Source organism: Clupea harengus, chromosome 13, assembly GCF_900700415.2.
Source record: "Clupea harengus chromosome 13, Ch_v2.0.2, whole genome shotgun sequence".
NCBI lineage: Eukaryota > Metazoa > Chordata > Actinopteri > Clupeiformes > Clupeidae > Clupea > Clupea harengus.
The window spans coordinates 10,628,856-10,651,613 of NC_045164.1; positions in this window are offsets into that span (position 1 = coordinate 10,628,856).

Genomic DNA, 22,758 nt, shown 5'->3' on the forward strand with positions numbered 1-22,758 from the left:
GTGGAAATGCTTTCTAATTTCAGTTATAAGTCAGTTATAATTAGTCCTTTTGACGGTCCAATATTACTACAGGGAAAAAAACTAAAGACAGACATGTCAATTTCCCTATAATCTCCACTAGTGTAAGTAGAGATAGATTGAATAGTGCTATTTCTACTATGTCTGAAGCCCAAGAGATGATAGCAGCCCCCGAGTTAATGCGAGGCTATGCTGCCATCTAGTGAAAAGGGTTACATTTCCCCTACTCATTGGGTTACAGTCACGTAGGAGCTACCTGTTACGCGCCGTACAATAAGTTGTGCTGGTAAAAATGCTGCCGAAAAGTAAGCTATAAAAGGCCGTATTGAAAAGTATGAAGAAGAACAAAAACTACACCTAGCCTTAGATTTTCTGATAGCAGACTACAAACAGGTTTGGTATTGGGATCACAGGGCATAGGCAACAGTACTCAAGAGACTGGAGTGTTTATTTGCCGTATGGAGCATGCCATGGGATTCATGGCAATTACATCGTTTATCTTCGTTGTGGAAACATGTACAGTCATACAATAGAAAATGCATAAATAGTCCACATTGGGATCATATCATCTTTTCATACAATATGACTGTGTGTGTGTGTGTGTGTGTGTGTGTGTGTGTTTGTTCTTCTCTTTACTGTCCTGTCAGACATTTCCCTTTGTTGGGGTAACGTAATGTTTTCCTGAGTTAATCCTGACTTTATCATTCAGGGTCAAGTTTATTTCTTGGTTGTGTAAAAACCCTTCTACACAGAGCCTTTGTCACACAAAAGAGTGGTAAACAGAACATTCCAATACGCTAAGTGGATAACAAGCTCCATTTCTGTAAGACTGCAAATATGCTAACATACTATCATTAAATTATACTGGTCTGGAGCGGTGAGGTCCGTCAAAACAAACAACATCTTTGCTGCTAAAGTGATTGTGCAGGATAGCCAGACCTGATGCAAGTTACTGCAACATAAAGGTAGGACCAGCTTTTAAATCTTTGAAGACTTGCCTATTACCAGGATTTGGCAAGTAGGTGTTTGAACTTATGGAATATGGAATGGGTAATATTCTCATTCAGCAGACGTCAACTTTATTCATCTCAGATAACTACATCTATTCTGTGTTAGTAAGGTTTTGCCATCTAATTACCTTGGATTACACTGTGAAACGAAAATCCCAGATCTGATTAAGGAAGGAAAACAACATGGAAAATATTTGTAACCACTGGCTAGAAAAACGTAGACAACATTTGGCCAACAGTGTGACTCTCTGCACAATTCATTATTTCCTATTTGTGTTGTAAGGTCAACACTGTGGAGCCCAAACTGGGGGGGAAAGAAAGAAAGAAAGACAGCTAGTTCACCTAACATCCACTCAGCTACTCTAATCCTCATCTGAGTGGCTTTACTTACACCTTAGTTTGTTTTATCTCAGTGTGTGATGACAGAAAGGTTTTGGCCCGACCCAACAGAGGAATGTTTAGGTCATTACCTAATACCTGACAGCAAACATGGACGGGGGGCTCTGTGGTGCTGTGAATGGAAATCACATTGCATCTTCAAACAACAACTCCTGCTGATTCTGCAGGTGGCAACTGGATAAGACTCCATCTGCCCTCCATCCGCATTACCAGGCACCACCCTGTAGGAACAAGCAGGTGGAGCGTACCAATGAGGTGCACATTGAAAAGGATATCAGGTCACCTCTATCAAAAAGCATCATTAGTCCGTATCATGGCATACCGTCGTTTTGTATTGAAAGCACATGGTTGTTTCATCCCAGAATCAAATGGCCCAAGCAACGCTTACGGAATGAATAATAGCTCATTGTTTTGGAGCCGGGAATGCTGTTGCAAAACTTTTAATTCATAGCAAGGATTTCATGTTTCCTAGACGTGGAATCTAAGTCTAATTGCCTGCGCTTGTCCGATGAAAACTGAATTTTGTGTGCTTCTAAAACAAGACAGAGAGCAGCTGTAAGGATAGGACATGGTTTTGTGGATAATTGCCTCGTTGGTCTTGACAGTCCAGAAGAAAATACAAGTATAACACTTCTTAGAGGCTCAAGAGTATACTTCAGTGCTGTTTTGTCTAAGCAGTTTGTTTAAGGTCAGTCATGATTGAGTAAAAACATTTGTTTCAAACTCGAACAAAAGCAAACTACCAGGTCTCTGTGCTTGGTAGATCATGCATTTGGTAAGCAAATCCTTTCACTCAATCAAACTGCCATTTTGTCGCAGCCTGAATTTAAAGTGGAACCAAGTAAAGATGCCTTGTCTAAGACACCTAAGCCTGACAATATGCCACACTCCATTAAGATGGTAGACACCAAATAGAGTGATTTGAATGAGATGGAGTAACTCTCATGAGTCAGTGACCATCAACAGCAGACCTGAATAAACCTCTCCAACACACAGGAGGATTATACTATGGGCAGATTTCTTTCTCCTTAGTTATTTTCTAGGCTTATGCTTCAGTTGTCTGGCAAAATGAGGTTGACAGTGTGTTTCATTTTTTCCCCAGACACATAGTTTACATAATTATCAGGTAACCAACCCTTAATCATCTTCAGTGAGCTACTAAATGCAGGGATGAGGGATACAACATGAGATAAGGTTTCATGAGTGGAGAACAAATCAGACCCAAGGACAAGGACAGCACGGGAGAAACAACCAGCGCATGTTTCTTGACTGGATGAGTAATGATTGACTGAAAAAAAAAATGATTGAGGACCTCAAGACAAGCTTATTCCACAGCTCCCCAAAATGCCTCAGGTTAATGAAAGGGGCACTGTCCAATGCAAAACAGGGAAGGCAGAACACAGAGCCCAGAGCCATAGCCACAACACACACTCTCTCGGTCTAATAACACACTTTAGACAGAGCAGACAATTACAGCAGTCCAATGGGTCATGACCAGACTGAGAGTGATGGATTGGACACAAAGATGAAGACTGTATGGTGACTACTGTATGACTCAGAGCAGTAGATGCTGCATGCATTACTGTCAGGGCCATCACATGGAAAACCTTGCTCGATATCAGTAGGATTACTGGCATGTAGGTATCTAAGAAGAGGGCTAGGTTTCATTTAGTTTAGAGTATGACAACATCCTAGGGTCAATTGCTTCTCATTTTGATTGAAGTTCTAGATTTCCAGTCAGAAGATTTGACCAAAATCAATGCTAATTTGACATGCTTTTTAATAACTTAACACACAGTTCTGTTAAGTGAAATGTTCAACACTCAAAAGTAGGTAAATCTATTCTTATACTTTAGTTTCTGGTAGAGGAGAGATGGTTGATGGTAAACTATGTGTGTGTGTGTGTGTGTGTGTGTGTGTGTGTGTGTGTGTGTGTGTGTGTGTGTGTGTGTGTGAGAGAGAGAGAGAGAGTGTGTGTGTGCAAAAACCATTCCGATAGAACGATAGAGTTCTGAAAACATTAGTTAAGATCAGTGAGGCATGCAAAGCTTCAAGCATAGACCTCATAGTCTGCCGGAAGAAAAGACAGGACGACATGGGTCAGCATGAAAGTAACAGCGGTGGGAGAATCAATTCAACTGAATTATTATAGATTTAAGGGTGGAGTTTGCGGTTCTTGTCCAAAACTATAAATGCATTTGGACCTACAATGATGGTACACTTCCAGGGGTATAAGACAGCATTTACCAATCTTGGTTCTCTGTTTCAGGCATTTAATTGCATTAATTGAAGCTCTAAAAAAACATAGTTAAAGAATACAGTTGACATGCATGTAACAAAGATATGGCATGTCTAAAATGACAGAAATATCATAAGTATCTTTGCTTTTTCCTGCTCCTTCTGAATTGCAACATTATTGTTGCTCTATAAGCATTGTTATTTTATCTGAAAACCTGGCGACAGTAGCTGTCCAATCATTGTTTTACATCTGTTGTGTGAGTATCGACGAAGCACCTGTCTTGTCTACAGTTAATATGGCCATTTGAGAGAAAGTGTGTATCGATACAAATGGATATTTGTCACATTATATCTCTCCTATAATTCCTCTACCAAGTTTGCAGTAACCTGGATCTTCACACTGACAACCTCAACAACCAATATGCCACTATTTGTATTCTTAGTTTTCAGTCCATATCATTCTGAAAACCTCCAATCATACACTTCAGAGCAGCAAAGATACAAATATGAGTCTTTCCCAATAGTCAATAATAGAGACACTGCCATTATAGTTAATTAGAAAATGCTGGTGTGTACTGTTGTACTGGTAAATTAGCTGAAAAAGCAACACTAGTGATGATTTACAGCCAAAAATGAAATGTCTTGGATTCAGTTTGATGAGCAGCCATGAATTTTCAAGTCAATTGCGTTTTCTCCATCTAGGCAATAGTTTGTCTTGCCAATAGAACAAATGTTGATTTGAAGATTAAATGAGCTTCCTGATATGACAAATTGATTCATTTTTCTTTCATTCCCATTCCTGAGAATTTCATTAGCAGGGCTTTCTTACATTTCCCCCCCTCATCACCCAGAGGTTGAGACTTTGTACTGTTACGATCAATTACCTGTATCCTCCTTTGTCGTTACTGGTTGCACCACTAATAGTCATAGTGTGTCTGCAGGTCTTGGTGGTTGGAGTGTTTATCTTTAAATGTGATATATGATTATTTGAGCATTATATATAGAAAGTCATGACTAGATCATGACTAGATCATAATTCACTTCATCTCAATGTATCAATGAAATAATTTAATTCATGCAGTCCATCCATCACTATCTATGTATCTGTCTGTCTGTCTGATCATATGTCTGCTTATTCCCTGATAAGTGATTCAATATTGCAATAGTGTTACTTATTTTGGAAAGACAAATCACATCAGTTAAAAACCGAATTTTATATGTCCTCCAAACTGAAAATGTTGTCCATCACTGTAGTGTAGAGATCATGTATTGTAATGTCCATTCATTTTTACAAATGAGCAAAGTACCAAAGGCAACTATAGGCATCTTTGTACTGTTATTTGTACCAATCCAAATATCGTTGTATGCGAATAAAATGACAATAAAGGCTTTTCTATTCTATTCAATCGAAAAATGTGTGCTAAAGTTTTGCCCATCAGTTGCGCTTGCACCACAATAACAAAGTGGACTAATGAAAGGCCACGCAATGAGCTAATGAGAGTCTACTCCTTTCTGGCTCAGTCACTTACACATGTTGGATTAAAAAAAAATATTGCGAGAGATTTCAAATGCCTTCTCCTTATGGAGCCCATGCTATGCCAACTCATATTACATGAACATCTGCTCAGCAGTCTAATGATGTGGCTAATAGCCTATTGGAACATTATAAATCTGAGACACTCTTACATTAATCAACCCATGCATTGCAAATCACCAGGTGTCAAGATGATGTTATCTCCAAAATGCAATGTGATCAAGCGAGCAGATTTTCATGGTTAAGGTTGCCTCTCATTTGCAGAGGACCTGAAAGTGTGTTCTACCACAGAGGTGTCTGAATTCGGACAGAGTGCGAAACCATGTCTTGCTGCTCAGCCTTTCGCTTTTGCCAGAAGTTGTATCCAAACAGAGGCTTTCTCATTATAAGAACACTCACTGGGTGTGAGTCAGGGTCAGGTCCACTGTAGGCAAACAAAACATGGGGGGGGGGGGGGGGGGGGGGGAAATGAAACTTCTGTCCACAGACAATCACATCGTACCTGCAGGGGCCACAAAGTCTGAAGGTCTAAAGGCCATTGAGTCTGGACAGCACTTCCAATAGATTGTTATTTTTAACATTTAACTTTTATTTTTGCTCTTTTCGTTTCATTTTGTTCTTGTTTCTCCATCATTTTGTCTATGTATCTAAGTCTATTGTATATTTAGGAAGGCATTTCAAATAACATACAGTATTTGTATATAAATGTGTGTGTCTGTATGGATGTATGTATATAGACAGTATATGTATGTATGCACATACTCAACCTCATTTTATTTTAACCCATATGGGTAGCCATATGCCCTTCAGTATCTTTGAATAGAACTCTTGAGTGGGTCACCGCATTGTCAGCAAACAGGAGGGTCTGATGGATGAAATAAAAATGTGGGCCAGCCTATTCATCGAAACCCTGCTGCTTCTGAACATAAAGGTAAGCCTTCCCTTTGGGTGCCAACAAACAAGGGGTTTTGCATTAATGGGTTGGCTTGTCGTGACACCTCCAAGCAAAGAGATGTGATTGAGAGACCTGACATGCTTTTAAGACACATCTCTATTTTTCTCAACAAAACACTATAATCTCAGTGTTTGTTTTCTCACAGTAAACAAAAATCTTGAGTCAGAGCAACTGCAATGTCTGAATGTTAAAGTGAGACAGACAAAGCAATGACAGGTTTTGAAGATGTTCCCAAATTCCTATTCCCACATTCAGAGTACGTGGAAATTCTATCATTTCTTTCTTCATTCAGTCCATGACAAAGTTAAAATAGGGGAATGCAGTACCTGTCACTCACAGTTTTTCATCCAGGCCAGTCCTCATAGGTTTGCAGTTTCAGGGTTAAGCCATTAAAAGAAGAGCTTCTCATAAGTTCCTTTTTTTAGGATATGACCCTGTTAGAGTGGGGTAGCACAAATTTCAGCTTAGTCAACAGCAGGATTAATAATGCATCTGCGGCCATCCACTGCTACTCTCTACTATGACACATTGTACGTAATCTAGGCCAGATCCAGGGCTGGATGATGGGTCCCTCCCATGCCTCAGACAGCTCAGAGACACAGTGGACCAGTCTCAGAGGTAAGACTCATCAAGTGTGACATGCTCCCTTGTGCATGGACTGAGCCAAGCAAAACTCAACTTTGTGGACATAGTGACCAAGTAATGGAACAATTTGAATGACTTCATCAAAGTAATGTAACTCATTACATTTGAAAACTTTCAATTACTTTTTGCTTGGAGGACAACTGCAAAAACAACTCTCAAAATGTAAGCACATACTGCCAAATGAATGGAGCCCGTCTAGACGGCGAAAAGATGCAATGCAACAAAATGAATGTTCTATTCCACCTATAAGCTTTAAAGCAGCAAAAATGAGTTATTTTCCAAAACTAGCAAGCTGACTACCTAAAAGGCATGCAAAAACCTTGCAAACAGCACCAACAGCCCAGCTGACACTGATAGAAGCGTGCCAACACACTAACTGGTGTATTTTGGCAGTATAGCTGGCAAGGTCATGCTGTGAAAGCTTTTCTTCCATTTTTGCAGGGTGTTCCAACCCGGTAGAACTACATAGGGCATATCCTGGATGGCTAGTGGGAAAGACACAGGTGTTTATCTGTCCTTCACATGACCATATGCTATCAAAATTAATTTGAGGATGGTACCAAAACTAGTTGCCTATAAAACCAACCATACCTCAAAAAGTGTCTAAATGGCATAGTGTTACTTTACCTTTTACCAATAAGAATGTGTTCGGATGTAATCCCTTTGTAATCAGCAACATTCTGATTAGTAACTTGTTAAATTAGACATTTTACCTCAGTAACTGTAACGGATAATAAATTACATAATTTTTTGAATCACGTTCATTACGTTTAAGTAGTTACTGTGACGGTCGTAATGCGACCGCACATGAACGGCACACTCCTGCCCTGTATTTACGACCACTAGCGCACACAAACACACATGGATTTGCACACACACACACACACACACACACACACACACACACAACCGAGTACACACCTGATTACACAAACTTTCAACAAAGTTGAAAACCATTTATTTAAGTGAACAACAGTTTTATTGAAGATGGATAAATGGATTACCGGCTTGTTGGAGAGTTCCTGTCCTGGGCTAGCTGGTCAGTCCGACGCAAAGAAGCGCCGCCGGAAACTCGGAACATTTATTTAATTCCCAGTTAATTACACTGGGTGATTCCCTAGAATGGCAGTAGGGACAATATAAATGGTCTGGGCCAGATTACTTCAATAAGGTGGTCTTTTACATGCCTGGGAAATTATTATATTAATACATAGTTATTTATTTGATGTTTTAGCACACTGAAATGTTATGTTTATGTTTCAGGGTCTGTCTTGTCATCTGTGTATTGTTTGATTTTTGTGTATACCCCTTTTTTAAGAATGGTGCAGGCCACCTCCTATTCCTCTTATTGTTCATTGTTCTGTCTAGGAGAGGAGAGAATCTTGTCAGGTATGTGCATGTGCGTAGACCTTGAACTTCTAATTGTTGTCTTCTGCTTAATGAGAGACTTAGGTATTTTTATGGAGACTGTGAATGCTGATTATTATTATAATTATTATATAAATTATTATTATATAATTATATAATTATATAATTATATAATTATTATTATATAATATTATTATTATTATATAATATATTATTATTATTATTATAATTATTATTCTGGTTATTTTGAAGAGGTTAATAAAACCATATATATTTGAACCCTCACTCTGACTGAGCTTTTTGGCCATACCCACATATCGACGGTCACCCGAGGCTCGGTCCATCACAGTTACTCCCCAACCCTGCTAGTGAAAGACCACTTGTAGACGGTAGCCGGGCCAGATCTGGTCTGGCATTTTTGACCGCAGTGTGAAGATGACTGTCAGTGGAGAGCTGAATAGGCAGTGTCAGACAAAGATGCAGGAGACGAGGCAAACTTTGGTTGAATAATCACTCTGCGTTCTAAGTCATCTTGTCTTCAGTGGGGAGGTGAAGCATGTGTAGGCTATGTGGGAACCGGCACTCTCTCGTAAGCACTACTGTGTCAGCGGGTCAGCTAATTTCTACCAATTATTTAGTTTACTCAGTTCTGAGTTAATTTACCAGAATAACTAACAAGGCACTTCATTATTCAGAGCCACCAGGTAATTGTGGTGAAAAGAGAAAAGGAAAGAAGGAAAGAATGTAAGAAAGAAAAAAAGGAAGGAAGGAAGGAAGGAAGGAAGGAAGGAGGGAAGAGATGTTTGCTGATTGTTGTTTTCCATTCCACTCTTCTTCTTTTTTTTTTTAAATGTCCTATTTTGGAGCCATTTATTAAACCTTGGGACTTCCCTTGAAATGAGCTGGGAGAGTGTTTTGAGCTTTGAGGTTGAATGTCAGGGCAAATTCACAAACACTCTGGGACTAAACACAGCCAGCGCCCCTCGCAATTAACCTCATAATAAGGTTGTAGCGGGAGCTGGCTTTGATACAAAACCATTAAGAGCCTCGTGTCAAACGAACATGAGAAAGGAGCGGGATAACGGAGGACATGGCCACTGTGCACACCACTGTGGACCTGATTTGGGGAAGATGCATTCCACACTCGGTAGCTACCGGAGGTTTGGGCATTTTGACTGTGTTAGTGTGTTAGACATGAATGCAAATTTGAACATTTGCAGACTCCCATTTTGTGATCTGATAACACCCAGTAAAATCCACACTCTTCATTCCCCAGTGTCTGCTGGTTCACTAAGGACCACTGGGCTTGTTCACAGTGTTATAACTGTATTCTATTCTATTATACTATTCCAATAGATACATATTCTGATCCGCAATGTGAAAAAAACACATCCATGAAATCCAAGCAAAACTGCATAAATCCAATTTAAAAAAAACACATGGGGTTACAATGACTTTTAAAGGAATATTAGGTATTAGGCCATGCACTCATTGATAATTCAAGGGTTGACTACCACAGATTAAGAGGAAATAAGGGGATTGTGTATCAAAATTAGGAGCCCCTTACCACACACCATGTTGCATGTTATCAGGGGGAAATTAATGTTAATACATTCTAAGGACTTTCAAGGACAGTTGTTCCTTGTGTTAAGTTTGGGTATTCCCCTATTCTCCCTTACAATCAGTTATACTCATAAAACTCACACATATGTATAGGCATTTGATATTTCAGTTTACCTTTTCTGCAAAGTTAGAAAATGATTTGAGGAGAGATTAATAATAGCCTCAGCCAAGGTCACCTTACTTCGATGTGTTGAATCTTAAGGTTGAGAAAAAAAGAGAGACAAGATTGGCTATCAAGTCATCCCATCAATTTAACTGAGGTGCTGTTTCACATCTAATTACGCTGCATTGAGGACAACCTATGGAATTACTAGTGCTTGACAAATCAATTTCAATTCAAGTCTACCTAACTGACGAGCCTTCATCTCTTTTGGTAATAGATTCTTCCTTTGAGTTGCACAGGTTTTTCATTATTGATCTCCAATGCGATCCCCTCTCTGTCAGTAGAGTGAAATCTTAGGTCCCAGCTGACATTTTACACTGTCTGTCAGCCTGAATGGGTCCATTTTTATTAATACCAACGTGACTTATCTTGGATTAATAACCTCTTACCCTGTGTGTACTGTGTAAGGCCTGGTTGTACTTGTTACATTCAGCACTAAAAACTACTCTCCAGAAACTTATGTTTGAAAAAGCAGAAACCATACTTAGGTTTTATACACAGTTACAAAAAGTTACGTGTGACTCCACAAAGAAACATGGTACCATCTCTGTGAGTTTACTTCTCTTTATGTACCTGTATAGGCAAGGTGGTATCTGTGTGTCAAAGTAAGGTTATTAAGAACAGAGCATCTGAAAATGGAGCAACAAGAACCACATTGTAATGTACCATCGAGATATCAGAGGTGCATTTTGCATTTCCAGCATCTCAAATGCCTTCTCAACTGTTAACCCAGCTTTTCACATATTTGAAAACATGCTTTTTCTGCACATGTAAGGGGCCGTATGTGGTGGCGGCAGTCTTTAATGAGTACCTGTCGCCTCTCTGGCAGCGTGAGTAACTGAGCTCTCAGTCTGGAAATGTAGCCATCATGCACTGACTCCAGGTCATTTTCAAGCACATTTGTCACCTCCCGCTTCACGTTACCCACCATGAGGATTTGAAAGGAGCGGACTCCCTTTTGGTTGACATGAATGATGACATAGTCTAAAGGGGACATGCAAACTACAGGAGTTCAGTCAACATCCCCAGGAGCCAAGGACTCCTGTTATCTCCCTGCTGGCTACTGTGTAAGTGTAAAGTGTGGAGTTCTGTGAAGACCTGTGGGTCACAAATAGGAACAAGTGAATAAATGTACAAATTGTCCTACAGTTATATATTAATTTGTAGGTGACACAGAAGTTTCTGGTGAATACATTTATATGTGTACAAATGGCCTCGGGGGTGAAGGTGTATTGTATGTTTACAGTGGCAGGCCATTCATGACCACTGAGCAGTTGAAAAGAGCATGTAAAGATGAGGCTGTAAGGATTCGGTTCTGTCTCCACTGACAACATCTCACAATTGCTGTTCTCGTTGCATAACTGCTTACATATCAAGGAGACATGCTAAGAAAATACTTTACATTATGGACCCATAAGTTAATGCCAGTTCATACAGAAATAAACCAACCAATTAATTAACACCAGTATTACAGTTTTTCCGGATTGCTAGCACACTATCACTGGTTCCCTCAGCAAGAAAACCTAGAACTTTGCCTCAGTTCTCAGAATACATGCACTTTTCTCATAACTGTAAACACCAATCACACATTTTTCAATGTGTAAACGTTATGCTCATTCAGTAAACATATGCAACCAATACAATTAACTCACAGCATCAACATCGGAACTCAACAAGCAGACCTTTCTCATTGTGGAAACACTAAGCCACAAAATGATTAACTCATCACTCAGAATTGCAGAGTCATTCAATCAGGGACCATTTACCACACCAGAGGGGTGGTGGGGGAGAACAAGCAGGATGAGGACAAGGACGAGAATGACCACAATATTAAAGACAAATAGTTTCAGGTGGAATTCATCATCATTCATCATGTCCATACCTGGGATGACTATGAGGAAGCTGGACAATGAGTGCAGCCAAACTTAAATGAGCCATTTCATAACTGCATCCATTTTCAATGTAATTTGCAGTTCTGTAACCGCGATATGTGTACTGCACTGCAAAGCTGTAGTGCATGTAAGGACTGTGGACCTTGTTCTTATTGTGATTTCTTTTCACTTCCATAGTAATGGGTGACAACGGTAACAGCTGGATTGTGTTTTTGTTTTGGTAGAAACTAAAAGGCAGACACCCTCTGGGAGTAGGCAGACACTACTCCTGTTGATGAGTAAGACTCTACTTTTCAGTGATTAATATGGTCACATTAAGCGAATTATTTATACTTGGTTGTACTATGTCATTTTTTCCACTGTACCACTACAGCGTTTGTCTATCTGTGAATTGGCATGCATTTGCATGCTGGAGAGAAAACATTTGAAAATGTGTGCACTTATCATCAGTGTGACATTGGTGGGTCTATTGTTTTGAATGTCTCTTGACAGTTTGTTCCTGTAAGGATAGACCGCATGCCGACAAATGTTGATTGCCCTGAAATATCAATTTCAGGGAAAAAAGACCTTTTGATAGAGGTGTTTTAAAATATTCCCTCTTGTGGCAGTCATGTAGCGTGTGTTTTTGACTGCTTTTGTGTCGTCCGAGAGTCAGAGTTTGACTTTGACCTGGAAGTTAGATGGTTGTACCGATGTGAATGTCGTTTTGAGAATGTGTGTTCAGTTTTGAGAAAATGTTGAATTGTTTCAGAAAATGTTTCTTAGCAATCGGGAGAAACTGTAATAAACAATGTGCAATGTCAAGCACTGGAGGTCAGTCACATAACTCAGAAACCAACTGGCCTCTTCATCACTGACCCTCACTAAAGCTGCAAGAAACCTGGGGAATCGATAATCAAGTTACATCATCTCTGAGTGTAGCTTATGTCGATCCACTTCACTCTATAAAATGCACCTCTCTCGACCTGGTCAACTCTGTACTGAATACTGCACCACTCCCCTAGTGGGATTGCCTGCATGTGCTGAGACACCACTGCAGCTGGTCCAGAGTGCGGTGGCGTCTCTGCTCCGCTCAGCCAAAGAGGACACGAGTCACTCCTCTGCTGATTACCCTTCACTGGCTCCCAGAGGGCTGTTCAAATTAGATTCGTCTCTTATTCTTGCCTACAGAGTAACCACCAGATAAGTAGCGATCTACCTGAATTCCATTATTCAGGTCGATTCCCCCTCTCGACCAGTACATTCCCCCTTTGAATGATGCTTGACTTTGACATCTCTCTGCAGAGATCATTGCAAACTTTCTGATCGCAGTCCAGATTGTTTTCCATTTGGTGAAATGACCTACCCAATTCCATTCAAAAGAAAACCATGCTATATGCTAAATCAATTATATATTCAATTTTATATTCAGATATTCAAAAACTCATCTTTTATGGTCATAACCACTTTCATATGCATCTTCTTTAAATATTATTATTGTTGTTGTTGTTTTTATTACTATTATGCTTCCACTGATGTTAGTCATTGTTAACTTTGTTTGGCTTGCTTATTTATTTGTGTTGGAGGTTTCAGTGTAGAAACACACACTGTTTTTCACTGCTGTTGCTGAGGTCCTCCTCGTAGTATGCTGACCAGCCCACCTGCAAAAGAAGGTCTCTGTCTGTGTTTCTAAGGAAGCACAATACAACCTCCCCATGCTAAATCCATCAAGAATCTGTGCCCCTTTCCTGCTGATGCAGCTGCCTCTTAGTGCCTTTGATTGGTCTGGGAGTGTTAATACATGGGGTGTTAAATAATAATAATAATAATTATAATAATTCATTTTTTTTGTAACTAAATACAATTCTACTATAGGTTATAGATCATTTGAAACAATGTCACAGAATAAGGTGTGATGTGTGAGGAGACATGATGGAACATTGCAGGGGATAAAATCTAACCTCAGGTTTATGTGTGTGCATGTTTGTGTGTGTGTGTGTTTCTGTGTGTGCATGTTTGTGTGTGTGTTTGTGTGTTTGTGTGTTGTTTTCGGTTGGTGGATCTTTGTTAGTGCATGCATAGTGCATAGTCTTTAATGTGTGTACTGGTATTAAATGGGTATCAACCTAGGGAAATTTCAGGCTTTGTGCGTGTGTGTATGAGTAAAAGAGAGAGAGAGAGAGAGCACTATAAACATGGATATATACATGCTTATGTTTTTTTGTGTCTCTCAACTGGTGTGGAACTTTTTGGCACCACGCTTTATGAATATGCATCATACCCTGTTGGTTCATTTGCATTTTTAATTAGACATGTATTGTGCCAGACTATTTATTTATACTGACACAACTAATTGGCACTGCTCTCCCAAAGGTAACCTCGTCTTCTCTGACTAGAATGTAGAAGAATCAGGATGAAAGGGGATTTTATGATACTGCCCATGATGGGAGATTTAAGAGCAGTCAAGCAAGAGAGAGTTGTGGACAAAAAACCCTTTGACAGGTAGAGTGTCCTGTGGCAGTTAACCATCGGCAGTAATATCTATCATGGGTACCTTCCTACGTCTTTAGAAAATAGTCATACGACCACAAAGTGGGTATTGGTGTGCCTTTCATTTTAGACATTTATGAGGTGAAGTTCAACTTAAAAATATATATTTTTTGATGCCCAGTCATTAAAATTCTTTCTAATGGTCGGTAAAAAGTGTGATGAAAAGATTTTAAAAGGATCATATTTAATGTGGGTTGCATAGACTGGTCTCTTTTTTTTTTGCAGTGATTAGCTCCCTAATTATATTACAATCTGAGAAAATATCCCTGAATTATACAGGATTAAACACAGAGCCTCTGCAAATAAGTTTTAATTTCATGCGCAGCTTTGAGTGAAAAAAAATATTTAGAGAAATGTTTAATCAGCTCAAGCCTGTCTCCTAATCAAGATGAGCTTTCAGTGGTAAATGCATGGAGGGTATACAAAATCAGTCAGTTGACATCCCTATGGAGAGCAATGTAATTATCAAACTTAAATCTGTGTCTAGAAATACCCCAAGCTAAACAATAGAAAGCTGGCTGGTTCTTTTTGCCATATCCTTCATACAACAAAACCATTGATATGTTACGCTGGTCTAAGTAAGCATAAACGCATGGTCTTGGAGAATGGTAGAATAGACATTTTTCATGCGAATGTTATGTGCCACTCCAGGTAAATACATTTTCTTTGATATAGGGATAAAATGTATGGCTATTTATACATTTTCTAAACATTCTACACCAAATCCACAATCATGTTTACTCTAATTGATATATTATTCACTCTGCAGGAGTGATGTGCAAAGGTTGTCATGAACAAGAAATAAACTGTTCTAAGCACTGGGGGCACAAATAGGCGTGGATTTGCATTCATGGCTGAGGTTTTGGTGAGGAGAGGGTTAGTTGTCAATCAGACAGTGACAGTCAGTTGTAAGGAAACGGAGAGTTAGGGCTAGCTGGCATCTATTTCAGTGTTATGTGGACAACTTGCAGAAAAAAATCTGCTACTAAACAGCTATTTCACATCTTGGTCTATAATGAAAGTCATGAAAGAGCATCAGTGATTTGAGTTTTGGAGTAAAACTAGCGGGCTAACTTCTTGAAAGGCATGTAAAAACCTTGCGAACACAAACAGCACAGTTCAGCGGTTTGAACAAGGGCAAATAAAAATCTGTTACAGTCCATTCTGTCTTTTTGTTGAGCAAGGTAGCAAAAAATATGTTTCTCCCCACAACCTGAGGGTGAAGAGTGTTAATGACTGTGTTGAAATTGTTGTTGCTGATTACCAAGCCCAAGTTAGAGAAAAAGGGAGAGAGGGAGAGAGAGAGAGAGAGAGAGAGAGAGAGAGAGAGAGAGAGTATTTTCATGATGGCTCAGGATGTAAAAGCCTAGTAGTTTGTGTAGACTATAGGGTGTGTGTGAGTTGGGGGGTGGAGCCAAGGGAGGGTTGGCAGGGGAAAGAGGCACTGCATCTGGTGTCCATGGTGCGCACCTTGAACAGCCAAGATGCCTCTTCCCTTGCCAGGACCATGGTTTGGACACTCTGGACATTTACATTGTGTCTGTTATCGGAGGGTTTGCCCTCGTTTGGTGTTTCATGCAGAGGAATATTCCACACAGGACCGTGAGGAACACCCTGTGGATTAGGCTACTGGTGATCTCTGCTTTGAGATCTCTGTTTTCATGAACATGAACATTGTTCTAGCAGCACACCAACCACAAAGCCAAGTCTGAGCTATTTGAAGAGGGCTTCATACATGGCCTGTTTGGTTTACTGGTTTGTTTAGTCTATGACACTTCTGTATGTTCATTCTTAGGAACCTGATAAGTACTGATAATTCACAGTGATGGATATACTGAATAAATGTGGTTACATCTGTTGCAGCGGCTTCAGCTCTCCTTGTTTATAAACCCTTTCAGTGAGTTGCTCTTTTAAAAAACAGTTCCTCTCCTCTGTTGTTGATACACAAACTCTGCCTTCCCTCAGTAGTAGGGGAATCACTACCTTCTCCTATGATGTCTATTGTGTAACCAGCAGGCTATGCCTTCTCTACAAAGCCTCTGTCATGCACTCAGATCTATACTATTCTATATCAGGTGAGCACTCACCGCATTAATATTTCACAGGGCTGATGTTTTAATCAATCGATCTCTTACGAGAAAAGAAAATAAGAAATATTTTCATGACAGCTATGTTAAACTAAGAGTGTGTCCTGAATGGTTCTAGGCTTCTCCTTGGTAGACACACACACATAGACACACATACCTCCCAATGAATGTCCATGATAATAACTGTAAAAATGTCAGTGCGAGCAGCACTACAACAGCAGCATGTGGTATGATCTTGATGGTGCATGTATCAAGCATTAACAGCATCCACTCTGCAACGAGCTTGGCTAGACACTGTACATTATAATTAAGCCAACTAACAAGTGATTATGCAATCCGGCATAAAAGGCTGCATGCTACTGAAGCCTCAGAGACACATAAACTTGTCAAAAGAGTGCAATTAAGAAAACTAGTGAGGCCCGTGTTGCTTCCTTATGAAACCTCTGAATCATCCAAGCCTGCAATACAGCCATCCAGAAAAGAGCTCCCAGCACAATAAATATAGGAGATCTACATTTACATTTGTTGAACAGATGCCTTTGTACTAAGCAAGTTACCATAGATGTAGACTATACATATGGGTTGTTAGCGCCTTGCCTAATAGGCATAGGAGATATATTTAATCAAAATACTGCTGAAATAAAACGAAGCAAGATAAAGCACACCTTGCAGAAAGAAAAACAATGATCAGCTCTTGGTCAGTTGTTTGAGTGGGCAACCTCTAAAACAAGACAAAACAACAGCCACTGAATTTGACTGATTGATGTAAGTGGTGGAAGTGGCTCGGTTGGACACTCCACTCTGTGAGCTAACGTCATTCCACTTGAATATAAAGAAAAAGGCAGGTGTTGGCTTTGATTTTTTTATGCAGCAAATAAGTGAAAAGAATAAATCTGCAACTTCTGCATTGAAGCCCTTCACCCACTTTCAAGGTTTTCCAGTGATCATTCTTAGCTCATATTGACTGGTGCAAATGGGTTCCTGAGCCAAGGTAGTCTATGCTCTGAGGGTGACGTGCAGCGAATGAGACATTGTTTTGAGAAAAATGTCATTTGTTGTCAAAAAGGGTGATAAAAAAAGTACAGTTAGAAAAGAAAATTGACACTGAAGACACTGAATCACACGGTGAGGAGCTAGAGGCACTTTGTACTACGAGCATGAATGCGCCCCAAGGGCAATTTGCTGTCTCCTTCAGTGAGTAGAAGACAGCCAGGAACAGTTGTCAATAGGAATGTCTCGCTTGTAGGCCAAGGCTCAGCAACGGAGCCATATTCTCAAAAGGAGATATCACCTTGCTGTTCCGAGTAGCAGGACTACTACTACTACTACTGTTTGAAACAACATAACTGTACAGGAGAAACATTTGATAACGTAGGGGTAAGAACCGCCAGAAATGCGCTGGAGCAGTGGTTTTCTGACACATTAACACACATTAAGAGCTCATAGGGAGATGTCCAAGATGTCAGTCTTGTCAACACAATGTTTTTTTGCGTTTACATAGAGTTTAATATGTGGTACAAACCAGCCCTTCTTAGGCATAGCTTTTGAAGTCATGGAACAGGAATGGATCATTTTGGTCTCAGTTTAGATCCAAATATCCAGATCAAAATTAATTCTGTTGTGCATCGGAGGTCAAAAATCACTGCAGTTCCTGGCTCTGATCAGCCATAATCTTACAAAGCAATGAAAATCCATCCAGAGATTATTGAAAATACAGTAGCATCACCTTGAATAAAGCCAATCCAGCAATGGCAGACCATTCATAAAAGATCTACTCTATACTACAAATGACATCTACCATACACTAGTTCATTTTCACTGTAGTGTAGTGATGCTGATGTGTTTCTTGTGAATTAGCTTTGATCTTTGACACCCACACACACAAGCAGACAGGCAGCCACGCACATGTACATGTCCGTCCGCAAGCACACAAACACACACACACAAACACACACACACACACACACACACACACACACACACACACACACACACACACACACACACACACACACACATACACACATCAATGACCTTGACTGCATTGATTTTGATGTACGCAGACGTTTTGCCTCTAATAAACATTGCAGCTTTTAGCAGAGCCTTAGACTTCTAAGTGCCAGTGGTTGTCTGGCTGTGTGCATTCTGACTGACAGAAAATACCACATCTGAGCACTGCTGTGAGACAGTCTCTTTTGGCTGTCCGCTGAGGTCAATGAGTATGGACATAAACTGACACCAGCCAGGCATCCATGTGATCTCCTATTAAGTAAGCTCTGTGCAACTGACAGTATCTATGGACAGGCAAAAATCACAGGGTAAAGACAGCAATGCACTCGGTATGTCAGTCAGTGAGTGTAGAGACTAAAGATACCTCCCTTCAGTTTTTTTTTTTTTTAAATTGCAGTGCCCATCATGCACTCAAAAGAAAAAAAATGTTGAATGAATGCATTTAATCGTGCCACATATTTCCATCTAATCGAATTAAGAGAACCTAATCGTTCTTGGTTATGTTGTATAAACACAATATATATTTGTTGATAAAACGTCATCTTTAATGTAAGTTCAATTTATTTGCCTTCCTATGAATCCAAATGTTCGACTTTAAATGAACTAGTTCATTGTTTGTCTGTCTAACTAGTGTCAGTCTTGTTGAATGAATTAATATGACATTTGATGGTTTTATTAATGTCGATATTGTTACTTTTAGAGTTATCATTGTTGTTAGCACTAGTAAGTACTAAATTAAATAAAATTTCCAAAAGGTTACCAAAGGCCAATTTATTATAATTGAAAAGTAGAAAAACACACAATTTAAATCGCTTTCACATACAGCAACCATTTTTACATTTTCATTCCATCCTTTCCTTTTGGATCAACACATCCCCATAAGCCACAAGTTATCTTCATGCTCCCTGACCAACTGTCACCACTTCATTCTTCCTTTCTGTGGAGAGATGGTTTACCCAAATATCAATGCTAAGGATACAGCTGAGGAGTAAGTGACAGTGAAGCATATACAAAGGTGAATTTAGAACAATTCCTTTAAAAAAAAATGTGTGCAACTTCGAGAGCTTACAAATCGAAGTTCACTTAGTTAAAGCCAGCATTTATTTCAAGTGAATGATCAATGGGGAAGAAAAATGAAAACAAAAATAAAATACTTGAGGGCATTACTTGGCTTCATCTTTTTCAAGCTCATTTGAGTTCAGGTTCAAAGTTTCAGACAGGCTCAAATAGTATACTAGAGCACAAGCCTGCACAATGCTACCCAAACCACTGAGAACCTCCACACCTTAATTAGGACACCAAAGTCCTCTGAGCCATTCTCAGGCTGTGCCCCCTCCAATCACAGTCCTCTGAGCCATCCTCAGGCTGTGCCCCCTCCAATCACAGTCCTCTGAGCCATCCTCAGGCTGTGCCCCCTCCAATCACAGTCCTCTGAGCCATCCTCAGGCTGTGCCCCCTCCAATCACAGTCCTCTGAGCCATCCTCAGGCTGTGCCCCCTCCAATCACAGTCCTCTGAGCCATCCTCAGGCTGTGCCCCCTCCAATCACAGTCCTCTGAGCCATCCTCAGGCTGTGCCCCCTCCAATCACAGTCCTCTGAGCCATCCTCAGGCTGGGCACACTCCCATCACAGTTTGCTCCATGGTACTGCTGGCCTCAGTGACTGTATTCTGTGGGGAGAATACAACAAAGGGCCCATTAACAAGAAATACAATGTGAGAGTAGAAGATACCGTTCATCAAGAGACAAAACTAAATGGATTGAAATATGCATTTGGGAAAAATCCCAAATTATTTATGAATAAATTAAATAAGCGGCATAAAAATGAATGAATAAAAAAGGAAATTGTGCATTAGTATTACTAAACTGAGGATTCCTGTGTAAAAAAACTGTCAGTGATGAAAACAAGTGCTTGCCACATAGGATTACATAGCCGTTTCACCTTGGGCAACAGAATGGCGTGTATTGTTTAATGGCCAAATTATGAAAACGATTCTCTCACCGTATTAAGAAAAACATGATACAGACTTTTGTAAACATTGAGCTTGTGACAAAAGTGTTTAATGAACATCTTTGAAGCCTTTCGGCTGGCAAACTAAAGCTAGGTCACTGACAGCAGGCTAACATCGAAATCAGTAAACTGCCACCACAATTCTCCACAATTAGATCAGATTGGCTGGCAATGCTGTTGTCCAGTCAGAATCCCAGAAATCAAAGAGCTTATGCAAAGTAAAGTAAAGAACTACCATTTACTTATATGGGACAAAACACTTCCTTGTCCCACCTTGTTCCCGCCCAGTGGGAGAACTTCCTGGTTTTCATGATGAATATCAGTGAATTCCTGAGTCCAGGAATTCCTATTTGTATGGTTGTTGGTCTGAAGTAACTCATCCTAATTGGATCAATATATGCAAGGGGTGTGCAAGGGGTGTGTGATCTCGCAAGTGGGGCGTGTGCTCATGGACCTCTCACTTGCAAAAGGGGTGTGGACTACAGTTGCACCAACAAACTTTAGCAGACATCCACAAGTACATAAAATCGTTCAGTAATCGGAAACATGATACATCGGAAACAAGATAGTTTCATAGGCTACCTTAATACGTTTTGCACCCTGTTCAACTTCACATATATCATTCATCCATCCATCCATCCATCCGTCCGTCCGTCTGTCAGTCTGTCTGTTTGTCTATTTATCTATCTATCTATCTATCTATCTATTCATTTCTTTCTTTTTCTGCCTTCAACTTCAGCACCTCCTTAATGTATTTGTGTCCAAACTCTGTATAACCCCTTTCTCTTTCACACACTCTATCTATCTATCTTTCTACATTTCTTAATTTCTTTGTTTCTTTCTATGGTCGGCCTTATCACCCTCCCCATCCAACTGACCTCATATGGCTTTGCTTTTCTCTACAATTTCTCTTCCATTTGGGGAGCATAGTCTAGCACACTATGGATGTATTTTTACATCAGAACCATGTTATTTGTTCTGAGATAGGCCTACTTGCAGGAAAGCCTACAAATTAAAGTGACACTTGGAAACTAAGTACCTCGAAATGAAAAACAAACCCACTGACTTTAGTGAAAGAATACGTGATTGCCTTGGTCATCAAAGATCCACTATAACTAGACACATAACTGTGTCCAGTCCGTGTTTTGAGCAAAAGATCTGTCTTTAGAAAAGACAGAAACAGCCTTTTGAACTGAATAGAATAGACTAACATTATATAATATAGTTACTAGTATAATAATAGAGACTAATGATAACAATAATAATAATACTAATATTAATAATAATAATAATAATGATAGAGGTTGACAATAATAGAGGCTACTTCCTACTTCACCAGAGTTTTTGTTTGACAAAGATTAATCATTTAACAAACATATACAGAATACATTCATGTTATGTAGCTAAACATGTTTCTATGTGGGAAATAAAACGTGTGCCTTAGTTGGGTTTTTTGAGCGTGTATTGTCTGGGCACTAGAGAGAGAGATTTGTGAAATCACTTTTGAGACTGGCAGCTCAGTTAAAGATTCAGTGAAGCTCTCCAAAAAACTTTGGTGCTGGACAAATTCTGTGCAGCGGCTGAGGTGCCAAGAAGATGTCAGTGGAATCAATAACAGTGGAATCAATGATATTTCTCTTCTTTCGCTTTTTTCTAGTGGCCCAAAATCCAGTTGTTTACAAGTCCCAAGTGCTGCCCTGTTTGGCACGCCTAATTATCTAGAAACTGATTCATCGGGACTGTGTCTAATTTAAACGTCTGTCTAGACGGTACTGTCTAGTGGCACTTTTGGAAGTCTTTCAATTCTATTTTATTCCTTTTCAGTGAAGGCATAATTTGACAAGATGATACCTCATCTTACCAAACAAAACCCTCCCTATTTAAGAGACATGGGCTAAACTTTGGAAAATGGCCACATAATGTAAGTGAAACTGAAAACTAGGTATTTTGTCTCAGGTTCATTCAAAACTAGCGGACAAAAGTTCACAAAAGCATGGCTATGGCGCACACACAGCTGTGTATGCAGCACACGTCTCCAAGGCAATGACAGGTCTTTGGCAGGGCAATTTTCACCCAGAGTCTCTCTGTAAAATCTGGACCTAATCTACCAAGTCAAAGACCTGTTTTTGTCTCTGATTCACTGAAATGCTAGAGGCAGCTATACATGTTCCAGTGCCCCCAGTTTGTGAGTGTGTAGTGTTTTGGGAGGGGAAGTCATTACATGATAATTGTCAATTGCACTGTGGGTGTTCAGATTTGCTCAGTCTGAGTCATGTG